Source organism: Musca domestica, unplaced genomic scaffold (genome assembly GCF_030504385.1).
Source record: "Musca domestica strain aabys unplaced genomic scaffold, Musca_domestica.polishedcontigs.V.1.1 33, whole genome shotgun sequence".
Classification (NCBI taxonomy): Eukaryota; Metazoa; Arthropoda; class Insecta; order Diptera; family Muscidae; genus Musca; species Musca domestica.
The window spans coordinates 762,896-785,646 of record NW_026712312.1 but is presented as its reverse complement, the minus strand read 5'-3'; positions in this window follow the sequence as shown (position 1 = coordinate 785,646).

Here is a 22,751-nt window from a genome sequence, read left to right as displayed (position 1 = left end):
AGCCCCCTTATAGCGGTACCTCCGATAATGGGTATTTTGATGATTTTAGAGACATTATTTGTCGGAATTGTTTCAAATATGATATTTGAAGTTCGTCTGTGCAGGTCCACGTCTTCGTATAACCCCCATATAACGGTACCTCCCGATATTCGGTATTTTGATTATTTTAGCGTCATTATTTACCGGAATTGTTTCAAATTTGATTTTATTATTTATCGGAATTATTTCACATTTTGTGTTTGAAGTTCGTAATGAATACTACAACCTATGCCAGAAAATTGTCTGTGCAGGTCCACGGTTTATAATCCCCATGGTACCTCCCTATATTCGGTATTTTGACGATTTTAGCTACATTATAAACAGTTTTTTTCAAGTTTCGCATTTGAACATTGTAATAGCTTGTGACAAAAGTTGCCTATGCAGGTCCACATCGTCGTATAGACCATAATATAAGGCTACATTCGGTATTTTAAATTTTAACAGAATTTTTTGAAAATTGCTAAATTTGTACGAATTGGTGGAGGGTATTCTAAGTTCCGCCCGGCCGAACTTACAGCTTTTTTACTTGTTTCATTTTATCTCAACACAAATTCGACCCCACCTAATGTTTTTGTTTATCCACAAGGAGATTATTTCAAAACAAAACAGTTGTGCTCTTTTGATGTAATTGAATTATAATTGAGTTAAGTGTACGTTAAACGAAAAAGGAAATCGCTTTACAGTTATTGCGTTTGGAGCTACCGTCATGTCTTTTTTTGAGAGGGGAAAAAACCAAATGGGTTTGGAGAACAGTGGTATTAAATATGTTTTACTGAAATTCAAAAAATATAGCGATTCTTAGAAAAATAACAAGACAAATCTATAGAAAATACTACGAGCATATTAATTAAGGATAATTTTATGGCGTACAACCGACATTAAATAATCAATATATCATCGATTCAGATGGCAAAGGGTAGGTATATTTCTGGGGAGAATTTTTTACAGCTTTCATGGAATTTAACTGACATTATTTTGATTTTCAATAATAAAAACCGAGATTATTTTTTAACAAGTTAAAAAGCAGTAAGTTCGGCCGGGCCGAACATTGAATACCCTCCACCATTTGGAACGAATTTGGAAATTTTCAAAAAATAAAATCCTTGAAAAATTCTATTAAAATTTTAAAAATACCGAATATAGCCATTATATTAGGGTCGATACGACGTGGACCTACATAGGCATTGTTTGTCAAAAGCCATTACCATATTCGCATTCGAAACTTGAAATAAACAGTGAATAATGTATTTAAAATCATCAGCTACCGTTATATCGGAGCTGTGCGAAGACCTTGACCAGCATAGACAATTTTCTGTCACAGACTATAGCTCCCATTACGAACTCTAAATACGTAATTTGAAACAATTCCGGTGAATAATGACGCTAAAATCATCAAAATACCGAATTCTTGGAGGTACCGTTATATGGGGGCTATACGAATACGTGGAACTGCAAAGACAATATTCTGTCATAGGCTGTAGTATCCATTTCGAGTTTCAAATACCAAATTTGCAACAATTCCGGTGAATAATAACGCTAAAATCATCAAAATACCGAATATCGGGAGGTACCGTTATATGGGGGCTATATGAAAACGTGGACCGACATGACCCATTTACGAACTTAACCTGCCTAAATGAACACGTGTGCAAAATTTTAGCCTTCTATCTCAATTCGTTCGAAAGAGCATGATTTCAATAGACAGACGGACAGACAGACAGACAGACCGAGAGACAGACAGACAGACCGAGAGACAGACGGACAGGGCTAAATCGACTTAGAATTTTACTCTGGTCAAGAATATATATACTTTGTTGGGTCTGACATGAGTATTTCGAGGAGTTACAAATGGAATGACAAAGTTAAAATACCCTCCATAGGGTATAAAAAATATGCCTGCCCTTTGCCATTAAATCGAGAAAATATAGAATTTTTCAGTTTATTTGAGACTTACCGAGGTTTCATAAGATCCCACAAAGTAATAATGCTCACGAACTTCACAAGATTTCTGGGTCTCTCTATAACCTACAAATTCGTATTCAACTTAAATTTATTAAATTTTTTTATTTTGTCCAAAGAAAGACATTTTCATATATTTTTTTTTAAAATCAGCAACACAACATTTTGCCTTCATTTCATGCAATTGCGTCTCCATTTTGGTATCCATTCCCTGTGGTTGTGGTTTAGTTAATTCCAAAAGGAAGAAATAAATTTTTGGGTCTCATAAAATATTTAAAAGGTTATTCCACAGAAGGACATTCATATGCAAAGCAGCGTGGCAGCAGACAATATCACACCACCGCATTGTCAACCTCATCAACACAGGAAATACAACACACAAAGAGGACAATACTCTTTATCTCCCCAACCCCACTTCAAAAAAAAAAAAAAAAAACACAAACATAACCATCTGCCGAGAGAAAAAAGAAACAAAAAAACATCGAGGGGGGTTGGTGGTAAGAACCAGCGAAAAAAATATTAAAAGCTTATAATGATGTTTCACATAAATAACATTTACTTTAAAGGCATTACAGAATAATTTTTTGAGAGAACCAGAAAAAAAATGTGTCATCTTTTTCTTTTGGTGGGGTTTGGGCTCCACTTTCACTACCCGGCAATTCATATAGATTCTTTAACACTTCCGGATTGCTTTTTCCTCTTCTTTTCTTTGGTGTGTTTTTTCTTCTTTATACATACACTTGTGTCGGCAAGTGATGGGAAGTTAACACAATTTTATTTATGTAAATCTTTAAATATGTATTACAAAGGCTTTATTCGGCAAATGTCTCTGTTGTGGTAGTACCAAAAGGAATGTTATATTTATTTGGTTTTTGGGTAAATACCTCGCACTATAGATAATTACACTACAAGTTGGTTGAGGTATAATGCTTTTAAGTATGTATGAAAACAAGATTTTGGAGGGTAGAAAATTCCATTGGTTCTTAGTTGGACCCATAAAGAAGATTTCGACGCAGATCAAATTTCTTTATAAAGTGTGATTTTCCAGAGCTACATGAAAATATATTAAAAAAAACCTTAAATTAAACTAAATGCATTAAATCTTTATTTCAATCGATAGTAAGGTTTGAAAATCATTTCATACAAATGTTGACCGCGACTTCGCCTCTAGTGGTTCGTCCGTATAGTCCAATTTTGCCAGACACTTTCCAAAATTTCGACCGATAATTATCTTCCAATGCGTCAATTGAAGCGGTCTCATCTGCACAAATATGAGCCTTAACAAATCAACACAAAAAATTGTAAAGGCATCAAATCGTAATATCTTAGCGGCCTATTGACCGATCCCAATCGTGAAATAAACGGTTTACCGAACTCGTCACGCAGTCTTGTTGAAACTGCATGTCATACAAGCAAAGTTATGTTTTTATGTCCAAACAAGTAAGCAAAGGCTATAGTCGTGTGGGGTCGACCATGTGATACCCTACAACACTACAATGTGTTAGAACCCCCTTATGTTAAAAATCCATTTTAGAAGATTTCGTTTTTGAAATTATGTCACGGAACACTGCCCAGATATTATCCTTAGCATTTTGACCACATTTGCCCAATATTTGCGCACTCCGTCGTGCTATTAGTTGTTGTGGTCCATTTTACAGCTAAATATAATCCAATGATCATCCAAAATGCTAAAATTCTTCCCTGCCTTAACTCTCTTCTCAGGCGTGTCGATTGGCTTCAATTGTGTGATCAAGACATTTTTTCTATTTTGGTTCATTTGAACCAATAAATATTTTGCGATCATCTCAAAAAACAAGAGGCCCCTCTCCATCTCCAAATTTAGGCTTATATATATGAGTTGCTTGTCTACGATATTCGGCTATATTCGTCAAATCAGCATAAAAAACCAGAAGTTCGCCTTTTATGTATTTCGGATATCATCTGTAAGTAATGTTGGTATTTGTATACCCTACACCACAAGGTGGTCAGGGTATTATGTCTTTGTGCATTTGTTTGTAACAGCCAAAAGGAAACGAGATAGACCCATACTTTCTTCTGATGATCTGCACAGAATCGCACTGTGAGTCAATTTATGCATGTTCGTCCGTCCGTCTGTCCATGTATTTTTGTAAACAAAGTACAATTCGTATTTCTTGCACCAATCCTGATGAAATTTTGCACCAATCATTTGTTTGGCCCAAGGACGAACCCTATTGAAATTGGAGTTATTCGGTAAAAATTTAGATATAGGTCCCATATTTATCTTCGTCCGATTTGCCATTTATAGTGCAGCAACCGTGTAATATCAGCCCGAATAGTATGGAATTTTGCAAATACAACCAAATTAGGCCTGAAAATAAGTGTGCCAAATTTTATCGAAATCGGTTCAGATATAGCTCCCACATATACTGTTCATCCGATTTGTTATTTTTGTCCTGCGCAGCCGTAATATCCACTCTGTAACAACAATATTTGGGGGAATATGTCAAATACAGCTCAGAAGTATATTTGCCAAATTTTATCGAGATCGGCTCACATTTGGATATAGCACAGATATATATCTTTATCCGATTTCAAATTAATTGTGCACCAAATGGGCAATAAAAGTCCGAATTTAAAAGAAACAAATGCTTCGGCATATTTAGTCCTTTGATCTTTAAATTATAATTATAATCATAGCGTGTATGATTGAATTCTCCCATAAAAACTTTTAATTGTTGTATGGAGCTCTACTTAACAAAGTGGTGTAGGGTATCATAAAGTCGGCCCGGCCCGGCTTTAAGGCTTTCTTTACTGGTTTAACACAAAAGTAGTGGTCCATTCTACCCGCTGTCCTAAATTCTAACTTCTTGCGAGATTTCGTGTCCTTTGGTTTTTATTTGTGGCCTTTATACCGCTTGCATAATTAGGAACATTTTTAGTTGCTGTACCATTCCAACCCCTAAATATATTACGGACATCTTTGAATACAATTGGCCTAGCACTTCTAAGCCTTACCCTACCCTTTCGAAAATTTTCGTGAGGGACGATAATTGCAATCTGTATATAATAACTAAAACCTGTGTTGTAAGGTGAAACAATATTACAAAATATAGACTTCAATATTATAATTTAACATTATAAAATTAAAAAATCGCATGCGATAAAAATATGAAAAAATAAAAAAATTTACAAAATACTACAAAATCTATATTAACATCATTATTGACATCTTTTTATGCGATTTTCTTAGGATTTTATACTTTTATGCCAAAAAGGTATTCTGAATTGACAACATTTGTCAAAATCAGTACAGCCACTCTTGAGATATAAGCATTCTAGCGAACATCCCCTTCCTTTGTACATATATATTTTATATATTTCCCTATATATATCCCATATATTTACTATCGGCACCTACGTAACGGTCAGAATTGACCTGTTCGTCTAATTGCGATTTCGCCGAGTTTAAAAATATTCGCGGTTTAATGGAAAATTTGACTTTTATTTAACACAAATATTATGGTCTATTTCACCCACTAAATATTACCCGATGACCATCAAAATTGGAAGGCTTCGGCTCAGCCCTAAGCTCTGGCCACATGCTAACTTTCTTTGATTGGTCTATAATTGCGACCTGTAGAGCAACTGCAAAATCAGGAAATTTTTCAGTTTTTGGTCCATTTCAACCCCTAAATATTATGCGATCATCTCCAAAAGAAATAGGGTTCTATTCTGACCTTAACCCCACCTACATTTTAAATTTCGTGTGGATCGGACCATAATTGCGACCTGTAGAGTGATTACAAATTAACATGGACAGACGGACGGACGGACATACATAGCTAGATCGACTCAGCTCGGCGAGCTAGGAAGATCCATATATACTTTCCTATGTGGGAAATCAATATTTCGTGGTGTTACATAATTTTTGGCCCAATCAAACTTATAATACCCCAACACATAGTGTTGTAGGGTATAAAAACTAAAATTCCAAAAATAAAATATTCTACGAACAAATATCAAAGCGTGATAAAATTGAGTGAGTAATGTAGGTAAAATAACAGACAGACACAATAACCTTGAAATCTGAAACTTTAAATCTACGAACGATCAAGAAAAAAAAGTAACACACCTGATCTGACACAAACACGTCCAACTACAAATAAAATCAATGATTTGAGTAAAATTCACATAATTTAAGTATTTTATACGTTTCGTTTCATTTGTACTCCAGATCTCTGGTCTGATCCGGCTGGTTGGTCGGCAAACAAAGCTTTAATTTTAAAAATTTATGATCGAATATTTATAAAAATCATGTGCTGGAGATTGTTTTGCCTTCTATGGGATACTCAAACTAACAGTCACAACAACACTCTAAACTTATACTCTTTAGATTTGCTAGATTTCGAACAACAAATACAACAACTTTAACATTTTTGTGGTTTTTCAAATGGCCTTTCACACACGCACACACAGTGGCCATTTGCATCATTTCACATCCTGGCCCAAAGATTTCTCTCTTAATACTTTCAACACATTTAAAATCCCCCAACCGCATCCTCCAACTCAAACGAAACATGTTGTGTGTGTGTGTGTGTGTGTGATACAACCCCTGCAGCTTGCCAATCACATAAATACCCGAATGGGGGGGGGGGGGGGTAACATGTATGAAATGGATGAAGAAACCGAACGAATGTGCTGACCAACTAGCCAAGCATGTTTTATTTTTTTGCTTTGCATTATTATTCTATTTGTTATTGTTGCCTGTGTCCCTGGCTATTGACAGTTAGCCTTGGCAGGATAACTTAAATATGCACAAAATAACCCAGTTTTATTAAGGAGTATCAAGACCCCTTTTTTGGGGAGGACTACAGGAAAAAAAAACTAGAGAAAAAAGCCCACATCAAATTGGGTAGACCCAAATTTTCCTACCCCAATAATCATGCATTATTATGATTCTTATCCTTTTTTGGTTGCTTCTAGGAGCTAACGTATGATTTCACCAACATAAATAAAAATTTACAAAAGGCAAAACAGCATACTGGTAACATGGGGTGGATCTGTGGAAATTATGGATGGAACAGATGGACTTTACCATTGAGATTATTTATTGGAATTTGAATGTGGGGTTTAGACAGATCCTGATTTTTGGTAACTAATTGGCTGAATAATATACCAAAAATTTTGGAAATTGAAATATTTATTTCTAGTTCTCATTTCTTTTGATATTTTGTGTTCATCTAAAATGGAAATTGTAATTTCTCGATCGGTATTAAGATCTAAAACGTTTAAATCCTTACCCCAATTTTCTCAGAAATGAAAAGCAGTCCTTTGTATATTCAAATAATAACCTCCTGAGAATTTTTTAGAATATTTTGCATCAGTATGAAGTTTTCTATTCATTCTTAAACTCTCAGCTATATAGCTAATAATGCCCTCAGCCACATGGCTAGAGAGGGTATATATCATTTGGTACGGCCATAACATAACTCATCCAAATAACGGGTTTAGATCTTAGCTCTCTTTGGACCAAATCCGTTTCAGGACATTTGGAGACGATCGAGGGATGTGCGTCAGTCCATCTGTCTGTCTGTCGGGCAAGGTGGTGCACACGATAACTCTAGAAGGGAGTATCCAATTTGGTTGGGTACATCGTAAAATTAATTTCAAACTTCGATCGATTTTGGATACGGGCAATATCGGTTAACTAATTCTCGCACCTCCTCCACAAAGGTCGACATTTTCAACTAAAATATTTTACTGCACAAGAAGAGAAGAGATCCGATTTTGCTTCAACTTTGCAAATCCTAATATTTACATCAGTGCTAGGTCTGGTACGGAAATCGACTATATCTACCCGCTCCAAAGTACTACTGACATTGGATAATGAACTATATGCGTGGACGCCAGTCGTACGTGGAATTCCAGAACAAGAAGTCCTAAGCCCGTAGAGTGAAACAGGGAGTTCTCCAAGGTGGAACTGTTTAACCTATACCTTTCCGGAATTCCTCGCCATCCAGATGACATTGAGGTCGTAACGTATGCCGATGATTATACAACCATGACGTCGGGCCAACTAGATGATGACACATGTGAAAGGTTGAACCCCTATCTCGCGGAGCTTGCCGCATACTTCCACGCGAGGAACATGAAAATATCCGCCACGTAATCAACGGCCACACTTTGCAGGTCGAGGGAAATTTAATACCGACCATGAACTCCCCCAAGATTCTAGGGGTCACATTTAACAGCATGTTCAAATTGTCCGCACAAGCCACATCTCTCTGTGATGAAAGGTAGGAACAAGGTCCTTAATGCGCTAGCACTTGGGGTGCGGACAATGAAACCTTGATGACCTCTTATAACGCGATAGGTCAGTCTGTGGTCAACTATGCCGCTCCAGTGTGGCCTACGAATACTAGTGCTACGCAGTGGAAGCACATCAAGACCTGCCAGAATGCTGCCCTAAGAACTACGACTGTGTGCCTCCTCATGACACGAGTGTACCATCTACATGATTAGATGAAAGTCTTCAGTATAACCATATGATATCGTTGTAGTACCTTATTGGGTGTTACCGTAGCAGTCATCCCAACCATCATATGGTGGATACAACTCCCCCACCCAGACGTGTCAGGTAGGACATACATGTTCTAGAGAGGGAGGTGCAACGCTATAAGAGATAACCTCTAAATCATGAAGCCTATCAGGCAGGTCTAAGTGACATTCGTACCGATGCAGTTGCAGATGTCATCAGCAATTACAGGATGAATGCCGTCCTCCCACCATCCATTGCAGCTGAAGAACGTCTGCTACCCAGACAAATCAGGATAGATTTGGCGCAATTACGTTTAGGATGTTTTAGTCGTCTCAATTCGTATTGGGGACGAATTGACGAAGATGTGCATGACGTCTGCCTGGCGTGTGATACAGGCCTGCACCTGTTTGAGTGATCAGCCAAACCTACCTAACTCACGCCAAAAAATCTCAGGTTACAGTCCAATAAGGTAGCCGAATTTTTAAACCTGGAGCTTGAACCAGATTAACAGAATAAAAACATATACATGTACCACTGCTACAACAACAACAACTAGTACCTCCCCACAAAGGTTAACATTTTTACTAAAAAATTTGGTATAAAAGTGCGATGGTCTTCAAATTTCACCCATCACAATATTTTTATAAACCCAAGATCTGGTGTGATAATGGGATATATCGGCGCAATACTCCTCCCCGCAAACGGTCAAAGTTTTGAATATCCAAGAATCTCATAAAACTCGAAATTAACATCCGGTTTCATTCAGACATTGACCCTTCTCAATATTTCTATCAGGTATCAGAGGTACAGATCGGATCATTCCAAAATGATTATAAAATCCGAAATAAGAATCCGGCTCTTTTCATATTTCACACAACCCATTATTTCTACTAACACAAGATATATTAGGAAGATGGGATATATCGGTGCAATCCTTCCACCTCCCTCCCCCACAAGGGGTCAACATTTTTAATACCCATAAAGTTTATAAAACTCGAAATTACCATCCGATTCCATATAGACTTGGTAAATCTCAATATTTCTATCAACACAAGATGTGTTATAAAGATGGTAGAGGTTGGACAATTCCTTCTGGTACCTCCCCCACAAAGGGTCAACATTTTCAATATCAATAAAGCTCATAAAACGCGATAATGACATCCGAATTCATTCAGACTTGGCACATTTCAACACAAGATATGTTGTAAAGTTGGTAGAGATCGGACAATTCCTTGTGGTACCTCTTCCACAAAGGGTCAAAGTTTAGAATAACCAAAACGAGCATAAAATCCGAAATAAGCATCTGGTTCTCTTCAAATTACACGCATCACAATATTTTTATTAACCCAAGGTCTAGTGGGAAGATGCAATATATCGGTACAATACTTCTAGTACTTCCCCCACAACGGGTCAAAATTTTGAGTACACATGAAGCTCATAAAACGCGAGATTAACATCCTTGTCCATTCAGACGTGGTGGTGCATCTTAATATTTCCATCAACGTAAGATCTGTTATAAAGATCGCACCATTTCTTCTGGTACCTCTCACACGCAGGGTTCAAGATTAAAAAAAAAAAAAAAAAAAAAACAAAACTCGCAAAGTAAACCAAATAAGCATTAATTTCTCTCTTCAAATTTCACATCCAAATATTTTTGCTAACGCAAGATTTGCTGTGAAGATGATATATATCTGTCAATCCCTTCTGGTACCTCACCCACAAAGGGTCACAATTTTCAATACTTGTATCTGTCATAGATTGCATAATTTTCAATACTTGCATCTGTCAACTGCGATCCTTTACATTTTTAGATATCTAAATATTTCTTTCACCCAGAAACCTGAATATCGAACATAAGATTTCGCATAAAATGGGATATCAATAGTGGATTTTCTTGTAATTTTGCCCATACCAGTATTTTTATACCCTCCACCATACTATAGAGGGTATATTAATTTTGTCATTCCGTTTGTAACTCCTCGAAATACTCATGTCAGACCCAACAAAGTATATATATTCTTGATCGGCGTAAAATTCTAAGACGATTTAGCCATGTCCGTCTGTCTGTCTGTGTGTCTGTCTGTCCGTCCGTCTGTCTGTTGTAATCACGCTACCTTTCGAACGAATTGAAATAGAAGGCTAAAATTTTGCACACATGTATATTTTTCCAGTAGGCAGGTTAAGTTCTTAAATGGGCCATGTAGGTCCACGTTATCATATAGCCCCGGTACCTCCCGATATTCGGTATTTTGATGATTTTAGCGACATTATTCACCGGAATTGTTTCCAATTTGGCATTTGAAGTTCGTAATGGATACTACAGCCTAAGACAGAAAATTATCTGTACAGGTCCACGTCTTCGTATAGGTCCCATATAACGGTATCTCCCGATATTCGATATTTTCTTGATTTTAGCGACATTATTCACCGAAATAGTTTCAATTTTGGTATTTGAAGTTCGTAATGGATATTACAGCCTAAGACAGAAAATTGTCTATGCAGGTCCACGTCTTCGTATGGCCCCTATATAATGGTACCTCCCTATATTCGGTATTTTAATGATTGTATGGACATTTTTTCACCAGAAATGTTTCAAATTTGGTATTTGAAGTTCATAATAGACACCACCGTCTAAGACAGAATAATGTCTGTGCAGGTCCACGTCTTCGTATAGCCCCCATATAACGGTACCTCCCGATATTCGGTATTTTGATGATTTTACCGACATTATTCACCGGAATTGTTTCGAATTTGCTATTCGAAGTTCTCAATGGATACTACAGCCTCAGACAGAAAACTGTCTGTGCAGGTCCACGTCTTTATATGCCCCCATGTAAAAGATTTTAGCGCATTTATTCACCGGAATTGTGTCAAATTTGTTACTTGAAGTTCGCAATGAATACTAAATCCTAAGACAGAAAATTTTTTGTGCATGTCCAAGCCTTCGTATTCGGTATTACCTATGCAGGTTCATGTTGTCTTATTGACCCTAATTCGGTATTTCTAAAATTTTAACGGGTTTTATTGTTTTTGAGAATTGCCAAATTCGTTCCAAATGATGAAGGGCATTCAAAGTTCGGCCCGTTTCAATTTACAGATGTTTTACTTGTTATCTATATATTAGATGAAGTATAAAAATAAAATACTTTGGTCGACTATATCTGGTACCTCATGCACATTTCCACATTATCTAAAAGTGATCACATATCTCATAAATAGTGATGAAAGAATCCAAAATAGTCCAAACCTGCCATGTCGCAATAGTTATATCACATTTAACTAGATCCGATACGAAATGGACAGTATTGGCCCATTCCTTTAGATTCTACTCCACAAATGGTCAACAGTTTCAATAATCCTAACAGAAGTCAAAATATAGTTAAATAATCGTACAGTGGCTGAGGGTATACATCTGTCGGCAAAACCGACTGATACTTCTTAACTCCTTTATAAAAAAATACTCTATCAATATTTTTAGCAGCTAGTATAGAATTTAGAGCATTGATATCATTAGCCCATTTCCTAGAGAAATGGAAAGGAATCTCTTTTATTGTCTAATTATAACCTCCTGAAATTGAAGGAGTATCATTACCTTCATTCCAACCCATTAAACATTTGGTGTACATACATGTATATTTACTATCTTCACACATGATTGCATATGAATATACTTATTACATACTTATGTGGTTTCCACTGTGAGACATACAAAAAAAAGAGAAAAGATAAACAATTTGCATCCGTTTTGTTGCCAGAGGCTATCAAGGCAGACAATTGAGTTCTTATTGAATGCAAATCGAACGATAGCAGCCGAAGTCGATGCCGCCTGTTTGTTATTCATGTCTTGGATTTTTTTTCTCTCGTTTTCTTTAAATCGAAGCAGTTTCTTGGTGTTTTTTCCCTCAACATCTTCACATGAAAGTAGATTAGGATTAGGTGAATTTTCAATAGCATTCACTTTATAATAAAATCCTGTCATTAGTGTGAGATTATGTTGGAAATCCTCAGATTTCACATATGCAAGCTTATTAATATTTCTTTTTTACAGTGTTTCGAGTTCCTTTCGCTTGTGTGTGTGTGCGTGTTCGTTATGAAGACACAGGTAAATTGTGACGAAGAAGAATTTGAAAAGGAATTTAATTTAAATATTTTTTCTTGACGCTCAAGTTGATAAGGGGAATGGTATGTCACATACAAAAAAAAAATTGAGATTGAGAATAACTTTTTGTTTTCTTTAAGGTATTTGTTGACATTTCTTATGTTTTGAAAATAGCATTGAAATTATATAAAACTGGTTATAAATTCATCAACTACTTTAAAATGTTGGGATCTAAGAAGAAGTTCTATTTTTATTGGATATTAAATCCTAATATTAAATAGTATTTTTATACCCTCAGCCATATGGCTACAGAGGGTGTATATCATTTGATACGGTCAAAACGTTCCTAGACGAAAAAAGGTTTTAGACCCTAGGTCTCTTTGGATGAAATCCGTTTCAGAACACTTGGAGTCGATCTTGCGATGTCCGTCTGTCTGTCTGGCTGGCTGGTGCGCACAATAACTCTCGAAGGGAGTATCCGATTTGATCCAAACTTGGTACATCGTAATATTTTTGTCAAACTTAGATCGAGTTCGGAAATGGGCAATGTCGGCCCACTCCTTCTAGTACCTCTCCCACAAATGGTCGAATTTTAAAAAAATATATATTTTTTTTTGCACAGATAGAGAAACAATAATCCGATTTTGCTCTAACTTTGCAAATCCTAATATTTGCGTCAATGCTAGGTCAGATATGACAGGACAATATCGGTGCAGTCCAACAAGTATTTTGAATATATTTTGAATAATTACAACTCTCATAAAACGTGATGTAAGTGTCCGATTATCTTCAAATTTCACACATCCCAATACTTATATTAACCTAAGTTCTGGTGTTAAGATGGAATACATCAGTCCACTCCTTCTGGTACCTCCCCCAAACAAGGTCGAAATTTTCAAAAAAAAAAAATTCTGCACAGAAAGAGAAGCAATAATCCGGGTTTGCTTAAAATTTGCAAATCCTAATATTTACGTTAGTTCTAGAGCAGGTGCAAAATTGGATAACATCGCTCCATTAAGTGCCTCCCCCACAAAGGGTAAGAATTTTAAATAATTATCTTCTATATATATAAAAATCAATTGTTGTTTGTTGGTAACGGAATCAGTTGAAAACGGCTGGACCGAATTGCATAATTTTTTGTAAAAACTTTCGTCATACCCCGAGTTAGGTTGTTAAAGAAAAAAATATAGACCACGCCCACTTTTGCGCCCACAATTTTGATTTATCTAAAATCCTTATATTTGCCAATATAGAGGAGATATCGGTTTGAAAATTATTGCACGAGATACAGTTGACTTTCCCTCCAACCCTAGGGATTTATTTGGGGGCTGAGGAACTGACCACGCATACTTCTAATCTGTCTATATACACAATAAAGTTGTGTTAGTTACCACGCTTATAACTCAAGAACCGCTGATCTGATTTTAACGATTCACACGAATTCGGAATTGTCACTTGGCAGAAAGGGATAAAGTCCAAAAAAAAAAAAAAAAAAATAAAAGTGTGAAATTTGAAAATTTTCATTTTGACTTTTGAAGTGTACAATAGTAATGTTTTATTTTGCATGATTTTTTCCATTTTGACTTACTATTTTGGAATGTACATTTGTAGTGTTTTTGTTTTTTTTTTTTTTTTTTTTTTTTTTTTTGTTTTTTGTATTCTAATATGATGTGTAGTCTTTTTGGGTAGTATAAAGCGACGACAATTATAGAGTGGCGGACCTGAATAGATGATGTGAAAAAAAAAAAAACGTGGTCAAACCAAAGTTAAAAGATAATTACTTTTTCAAAATTGCTAATAAATCAGAAAAGAGCAATTACAAAAACCTTAATATCGGGAAAAATAGAGAATATTTTTTCAATGGAATCAAATTTCAAAATAATAGTAAAGATCAAACTTCGTAAGGACCTTTAAACATTCGCTGTAAAATACCAGCGAACAAGTTAAAGATTTTTTTCAATTTGTTTATTAATTGCTATGATTATAACTCAAGAACGTTTTGATGGATTTTAACAATTCATACAACTTCGGAATGGAATCTGGGCAAAACAAAAATTGCGTAAAATATGCCAATAAAAATATAAAAGAAAAAATGCTTTTGGCGTGAAATTTTGTGAACACATTCAAACAAACAAAAATAACCGACAAAACGGTATGTGGCTCATTTCAAAACGTGGACCTAACCACTTCTTTCACATGACAATAATCCGTCCAATGATGAGAACTCAGTATGCAAAATTCATTGGGACTGCTATCAGTGAAATACCGAATATAAAAGACGCAAAAAAGCAATTCAATTCTTTCAGAAATTCTTCCTCAAATTTCACAATACCTTAAATCGATTTTGCAGTTCATGATATGGGTCATAGCCCCCGGATAAGGATACAACCCGATTTAAAGTATTTTTCATACTAAACCATATTTTCATAGTAATTTCGCAAATTTTGGTAATTTCGGAAGAAACCATCCTTGCAAAAACTGATCACGTATTGTATAACCATCATATGATTTAAGGATCCGGACATTTGTTTAATCGTCTTTGAATTATACTATGATATAAGATAAGATAAAATATGGACATTATGGGGTCTCCAACGCGCAATTTCAATGACAAATATTACATATTACTTTAAAAACAAGTAAAACAATTAAGTTCGGCCTGGCAGAACTATAATTATCATCCACCTTAGGGTAAAGGAAACATTTTTATATAAAAGTATTTTATATAGAAGACTGTTTGGATAATGCAGTTAACTTATAAAAAAAAACATAAAGTGAATGAGGCCGTTATATGGGACCATACCAAAACGGGAACTTCTGTGGACAATTTTATACTTCAAGGATTGTCACCTATCAAATCTTCTAAAATACCAAATTTGAGACAATTATGTGCGTAAATGATGATAGACAAATCCGTGGAGAAATGTGCAAAAATCATCAAAATTTCCCAATTTCCAGAGGTACAGTTGTATGGGGACTATACAAAAACGTGGACCGATAGATCTCATTTTCAAAACCAACCATCCTATACACAATACAAATTTTTCTGGTAAATTTTGATGCTCTACGTCAAATAATGTGGGCTGTATCGTAATTTAAACAAACAGACATACAGACGGGGTCTATGACGAACATTTAGGGATGTTACAAATGGAATAGTTAATATACCCTCCTTTCCAAGGCGAAGGATATAATAAGCATTAAAGTCTAAAATTACGGGCCGGCAACGCGGACCGGGTTAGCTAGTAAGTCTTATAAAATGTGATGTATGAATCCGATTGTTTCAAAATTTCACACATCCCAATATTTTTATAAACCAGGTCTTGGGTGTTAAGATGGAATATATCGGTCCACTCTTTCGGGTACCTCTCCCACAAACCCCATACTATGGTGGAGGGTATATTAAGTTCGTCATTCCGTTTGTAACACCTCGAAATATACATTTTAGACCCCACAAAGTATATATACTATTGATCAGCATAAAATTCTATATCGATTTAGCGATGTCCGTCCGTCTGTCCATCTCTCCATTTGTCCGTCTGTCCGTCTGTAGAAATCACTTTAGCTTCTGAACGAATTGAAGTAGATTGATAAAATTTTACTCAAATGTACATTATGTCTGCAGGACTTTTGGTATTGAAAATAGGCCATGTAGGTCCACGTTATGGTATAGCCTCCATATAACGGTACCTTTGGATATTCGGTATTATGATGATTTTAGCGACATTATTCACCGTAATTGTTTCAACTTTGGTATTTAAAGTTCATAATGGATATTACAGCCTTAGACAGAAAATTGTCTATGTAGGTCCACGTCTTCGTAGAGCCCACATATAAGGGTACATCGCGATATTCGGTACTTTGATGATTATAGAGAATTTATTCACCGGAATTGTTTCAAATTTGGTATTTAGAGTTCGTAATGGAAAATATAGCCTATGACACAAAATTGTCTGTGCAGGTCCAGCTCTTCGTAAAGCCGCCATGTAACGGTACCTCCCGATATTCGGTATTTTAATGATTTTAGGGACATTTTTCACCAGAATTGTTTCAAATTTGATATTTGAAGTTCGTAATGGATACTACATCCTGCGACAGAAAATTGTCTTTGCAGATCCACGTCTTCGTATAGCCCCCATACAACGGTACATATGTGGAATGTGGATTTTATCGACATTATAACCGGTTTTTTTTAAATTTCGCATTTGAACATTGTAATGGCTTATGACAAATGTTACCTACGCAGGTTCATGTCATCGTATAGACCCTAATATAATACATACATTCGGTATTTTTAAGATTTTAACAGAAGTTTTCACGGATTTTACTGTTTTTGAGAATTGTCAAATTCGTTCCAAATGGTGGAGGGTATTCAAACGAACTTACAGCTTTTTTACTTGTTTAAGTTGTAAAGTATAATGCGCCAAATATATTTTTCAATTTCAATACCTTTAACCTAATACTTAATGTTTATTGCGCTCAGATTACTTTTTTCTCATCTTCACCTAAAAAAAAACACCAGCTTCCCAGCTATTATAATATATAATACACTTTTTCAAATTCTCAAAACAATATCGATAAAAAAATTATTATTATTATTATTATTTTTATACCCTACAACACTATGTGTTGGGGGTATTATAAGTTTGATTGGGCCAAAAATTATGTAACACCACGAAATATTGGTTTCCCACATAGGAAAGTATATATGGATCTTCCTATCTCGCCGAGCTGAGTCGATCTAGCTATGTATGTCCGTCCGTCCGTCTGTCCATGTTAATTTGTAATCACTCTACAGGTCGCAATTATGGTCCGATCTTCACGAAATTTAGAATGGAGGTAAGGCTAGGGTCTGAATAGAACCCTATTTCTTTTGGAGATGATTGCATAATATTTAGGTCTTGAAATGGACCAAAAAATGAAAAAATCCTGATTTTGCAGTTGTTCTACAGGTCGCAATTATAGACCAATCTAAGCGGAAGTTAGCATGGTTCTACAGCTTAGATCTGGGCAGAAGCCTTCCAATTTTGTTGGTCATCGGGTAATATTTAGTGGGTGAAATAGGCCACAACATTTGTGTTAAATAAAAGTAAAATTTTCCATTGAACAGCGAATATTTTTAATCCCGTCGAAATCTCAAACGCTGATGCCGATAGTAAATATATCGGTTATATATAACGAAATATATACAATGTGTATATACAAAGGAAGGGGATGTTAGTTAGAATGCTGGAATGGCTGGATTTTGACAAATTTTGTCAATTCAGAATGCCCTTTGACAAAAAAATATTAAATGTAAAAAAATTTAGATTTTGTAGTATTTTGTGACATTTTTTTTATATTTTCATATTTTTATCGCATGCGATTTTTTCAATTTGACTTAAAATATTTTTTCACCTTACAACACAGGTTGGGTATATTTTATAAGTATTGCAAATATCGTCCGATCCTCACGAAAATTTTCACAAGGGTAGGGTTGGGCTCAGAAGGGCTAGGCCTATTGTTTTCAAAGATGTCCGCAATAAATAAGGCGTTGAAATGCACCAACAACTAAAAATGTTCCTGATTTTGCAGCCGTTATAAAGGTAACAAATAGAAACCAAAGGACACGAAATCTCGCATAAAGTTAGAGTTTAGGACAGCGGGTACAATGGACCACTAATTTTGTGTGAAAAAATACCAGCGTTACTTAAGGGCGATATCCGAAATACACAAAAGGCGAACTTATGGCTTTTTATGCTGATTTCGTTGACGAATATAGCCAAGTATCGTAGACAAGCAAATCATATAGATGCGTCTAAATTTGGAGATACAGGGGATCTTCTTGCTTTTGGAGATGATTGCAAAATATTTAGGGGTTCAAATTAACCAAAAAAAGAAATGTTTTTCCGATCACACAATTGAAGCCAATCGACTCACCTGTGATGAGAGATAAGGACAAGGAAGAATTCTAGCATTTGGATGACCATTGGATTATATTTAGATGTAAAATGGACTACAACAACTAACAGCCCGACGGAGTGCAGAAATATTGGGCAAATGTCCCTTGTCAAAATCCTAATTTCAAAAGCGAAACCTTCCAATATGGGTTTGGCCATAATGGGGCTTCTAACATATTGTAGGGTATAACATAGTCGGCCCCGCACGACTATAGTCTTTGCTTACTTGTTTTTTATTTGCCCGATTTTTATATTTTCCAACTGCTAAAAATAACATAATTTTTCCCAAAATTGGGTTTGTTCAACATTATTTTTTAATGTACTCCGAATTTTAGGAAAACTGCCAAAATGTGCTGAGAATTTGGTCAATTCTATTCAATTCCATATTTCACAATAAAAATTTTAAATTCGCTAAAATTTCAAAAAAAAAAAAATCCCAACATTTTCTGACCAAAAAATCGCTTCATTAAATACCATCACCATGCATTGTTTATTTGTACCTAATTCCCAATAGGTATCTTTTTGTTATTCCACAAAATTGATGAAATATTTGTACAACACTAAAAATGCGTAAATGATAGCCCTTCTTTGGAAAAGAGTCAGTACAAATTTTCATTGCTGTTGTTTGTTTGTGCATCCTACCACTCGTCCGCCAGCCCTTCCATCCTCACAACACCAATGATAACGAATAAAGAAAAGAGCAAAATATTCGAGTACTCATACACAGTTCAGTCCCTGCGAAACGCACGTGTCAACTAACAATGAAGAAATTCCTTTACCCGAAAAATTCCTTGTGAAAATATTTTGTATACTGAAATGCGAAAATATACGCATTCACTCGCACACATACAAACACACACACTCACTCACACACACACAGAGAGTGACGAGCGCACTCTTAGCGTTGCTCACTATGCCATAGTAAAATATGTAAGTCATTACAACGATACGATAAAAGTGAATGTCGGTCGAAAGGAACACAGAGAAAGCAACAGCAACAACGATACAAACAGCATTCAACGCGCCATTCTTGACAAAAGGAATTCCTGAAAAGTTTTCCCAAGAGTAGAGGAGAATTCCGTTATTCTCTTTGAGTCAATCATGGGAAATTTTCTCTTAAACATAACACCGGATCTCTTAAGTTCCACAATGTGCCACAATGAAAGGTAATTGAGAAATCTCTACAAAACATGAGAGCTATTTAGAAAAAGCTCTTCCTCACGAAAAGTTCTACGAGCATCATGCCTCACGAAGTTTTTCATGTTGATGTGCGATTGTGGAACTTGTAGCTCATATTTCTCACTGTTGTGGCTTCTCCGAATACCATGTTTTGTCTTCTTGAAGTCAAATTGTCATTAATATCAACATAAATAATTTTCCGTCAGTTTCCCGATAGTTTTGTTTTGAGTTTCCCCTCATAAATGTGGGTCTGTGTGAATTTGTGTGTGCGCCTGCTTTTATTTCCAATTGATTGATGTATTAATGTCGTTACGTTCACGCAGAAGGCCAAGCGAGAGAGCGGAACTTAATCCACAGGTGTTGAAACTGAACTACAGGGCCATAGGTCAGTGTCATCGTCCGTCGTTGCATATAAAAATAAATGAATCTATATTTGAACTACAGGTGACGTTGCCAGCGCAGAAGGTCGTTGTTGTTTTCTACGAATTGCTGATTTGGAATACATCAGTAACTATAAGTTGGGTTAGTGTCATTGCCATGGAATGACGTAGGCGGAGGGAGGGAACTTGATGTTTGAACACAGTGAATGCTGATTTGGCGATTTTGAATGTGTAAAAATAGGATCGTTAATTAGATGGGCTTTGGTTGGATTTTAGGGAGGGTAGAGGAAAAAATTTAATAGGTCTAATATATAAATGCCCAGGCAAAACGGCTGGAGCTAGATTCATAAGAAGTCTTCTATAAGAAGACCTTCGGGTTTTCTATAAGAAGACCTTCGGGTTTTCTATAAGAAGACCTTCGGGTTTTCTATAAGAAGACCTTCGGGTTTTCTATAAGAAGACCTTCGGGTTTTCTATGAGAAGACCTTAACGTCTTCTATGAGAAGACCTCTAACGTCTTCTATGAAGAAGACCTTAACGTCTTCTATGAGAAGACCTTAACGTCTTCTATGGGAAGACCTTTAACGTCTTCTATGAGAAAAGCATTAACGTCTTCTATGAGAAGAGCATTGACGTTTTCTAAGAGAAGACCTTCGGGTCTTCTATGAGAAGCCCTTAAAGTCTTCTATGAGAAGACCTTAAATTCTTCTATGAGAAGACATTAACGTCTTCTATGAGAAGACCTTAACGTCTTCTATGAGAAGAACTTAACGTTTTCTACGAGAAAAAATTAAATTTACTTGCGGGTCAATGTTGCTGTTTAGAGGTGAGGTAAGAGTGTTTTTTTTTTTTTTTTTTTTTTTTTGAATTTCGAACTGTAATTGTACTAAAAATATGAAAACGTACTAAACTTTCAGTCCATTGTACAAAACAAACGAATGGAATTAGAATTCTGAATTTGAAATGAGGGGTTCTTCCCAAATCACTAAATTTGGTACCAAACCACTAAATTCGTTACCATTTGGTACTATATTAAGGAATAAAGTTTAATTCATGATTTTGGTATAAAAACGATTTAAAAAGTATCAGTCGACAGATGTATGCCCTCAGCCAATGTTTAATTATTTAAATATATTTTGACTTTTGTTATAATTATTTAAATTGTTGACCCAATATGGAGTAGATGCCGAAGAAATGGGCCATTTCATATCGGACAGAAATAAATATGATATAAATAATGCGACGTGTCAGGTTGAGACTTTATTTGTTGCTTACTTCACTTGATATCGAATATGTGATAAGTTTTAGAAAATGTTAAAATGTGAGTGAGTTACCAGATATAGTAGGGCGAACTTTTTCCTTACTTCATCTAATACAGAAAAAAATATCGGAAAATCTAACGTTTTTATCCAATTTCATGCTAAATCATAAATTCCATTTTCATCTCGGGTTTATGGCTGAGAGATTGTAAAGGTTCGCTGACTTGTTTCCCAAATTATGACAGGTAAAATATTGAAAATTGTGACTCTTTGTTGGTGAGGTGCCAGAAGGGGTTCTCTTATATATATCATCTTCACAACAGATCTTGTGTAAGAAAAAATGTTTTTATGTTTGAAGTTGAAAAAATCTCAGTTTCAGGAAATACAATAAGAAATGGTCCGATCTCTACCATCTTTATAAAAGATCTTATGTTAATGGAAATATTGAGACGTACCAAGTCTAAAAGGAATCGGATGTCAATTTCGCGTTCAAAATGTTGACCCTTGGTGGGGGAGGTACCAGAAGGAGTGGTCCGATATCTACCATCTTTACACCAGACCTAGAGTTAATAAAAATATTGGGACGTGAGAAATTTGAAGACAATCTGTCTTTTATGGTACGTTTTATAAGAGTTATATTTATTCAAAATTTTCACCCTTCGTTGTGGAGATATTTGATGGAGTGAACCGATATTGTCCATTTTCGCACCTGACCTTGCACTGATGCCAATGTAACGATTTTCAAAGTTTCAGTAAATTAGTTTCTCTTTCTGTGCTAAAATATTTTGATACCCTAAACCATATGGCTAAAGAGGGTGTATATCATTAGATACGGCCAAAACGTGCTTCATCGAAACAACGGTTTAAGAACCAAATCTTTTTACCAAATCCGTTGCAGGACATTTGAAGTCGATCTAGCGATGTCCGTCCGTCCGTCTGTCTGCTGGCTGGTGCGCACGAAAACTCTCGAAGGGATTATACGATGTAGTCCAAACTTTCTACATCGTATTATTATTATCAAACTAAGATCGCGTTTGGAGATGGGCAATATCGGTGTACTCCTTCTGGTAACTTCCCCACAAAAGGTCAACATTTTGACAAAACAATTGTTTACCTCACAGAACAAGAAAAAATCATGTTCAATGGACGAAAATGGTCAATATAGACCGACTCTTTCTAGTACCATCCTCACAAAGGGTCAACATTGTAAATTCATTTATTTCAACGCTTATAAAATATGAAATAAGAGTTCAATTATCTTAAAATTTCGTACATATCAATATTCCCATAAAACTCTAGGTCTGGTATGTGGATGAGATAGGTCGGACCATTCCTTCTGGTACCTTCCCCACAACGTGTCTAAATTTTGAGTATTTA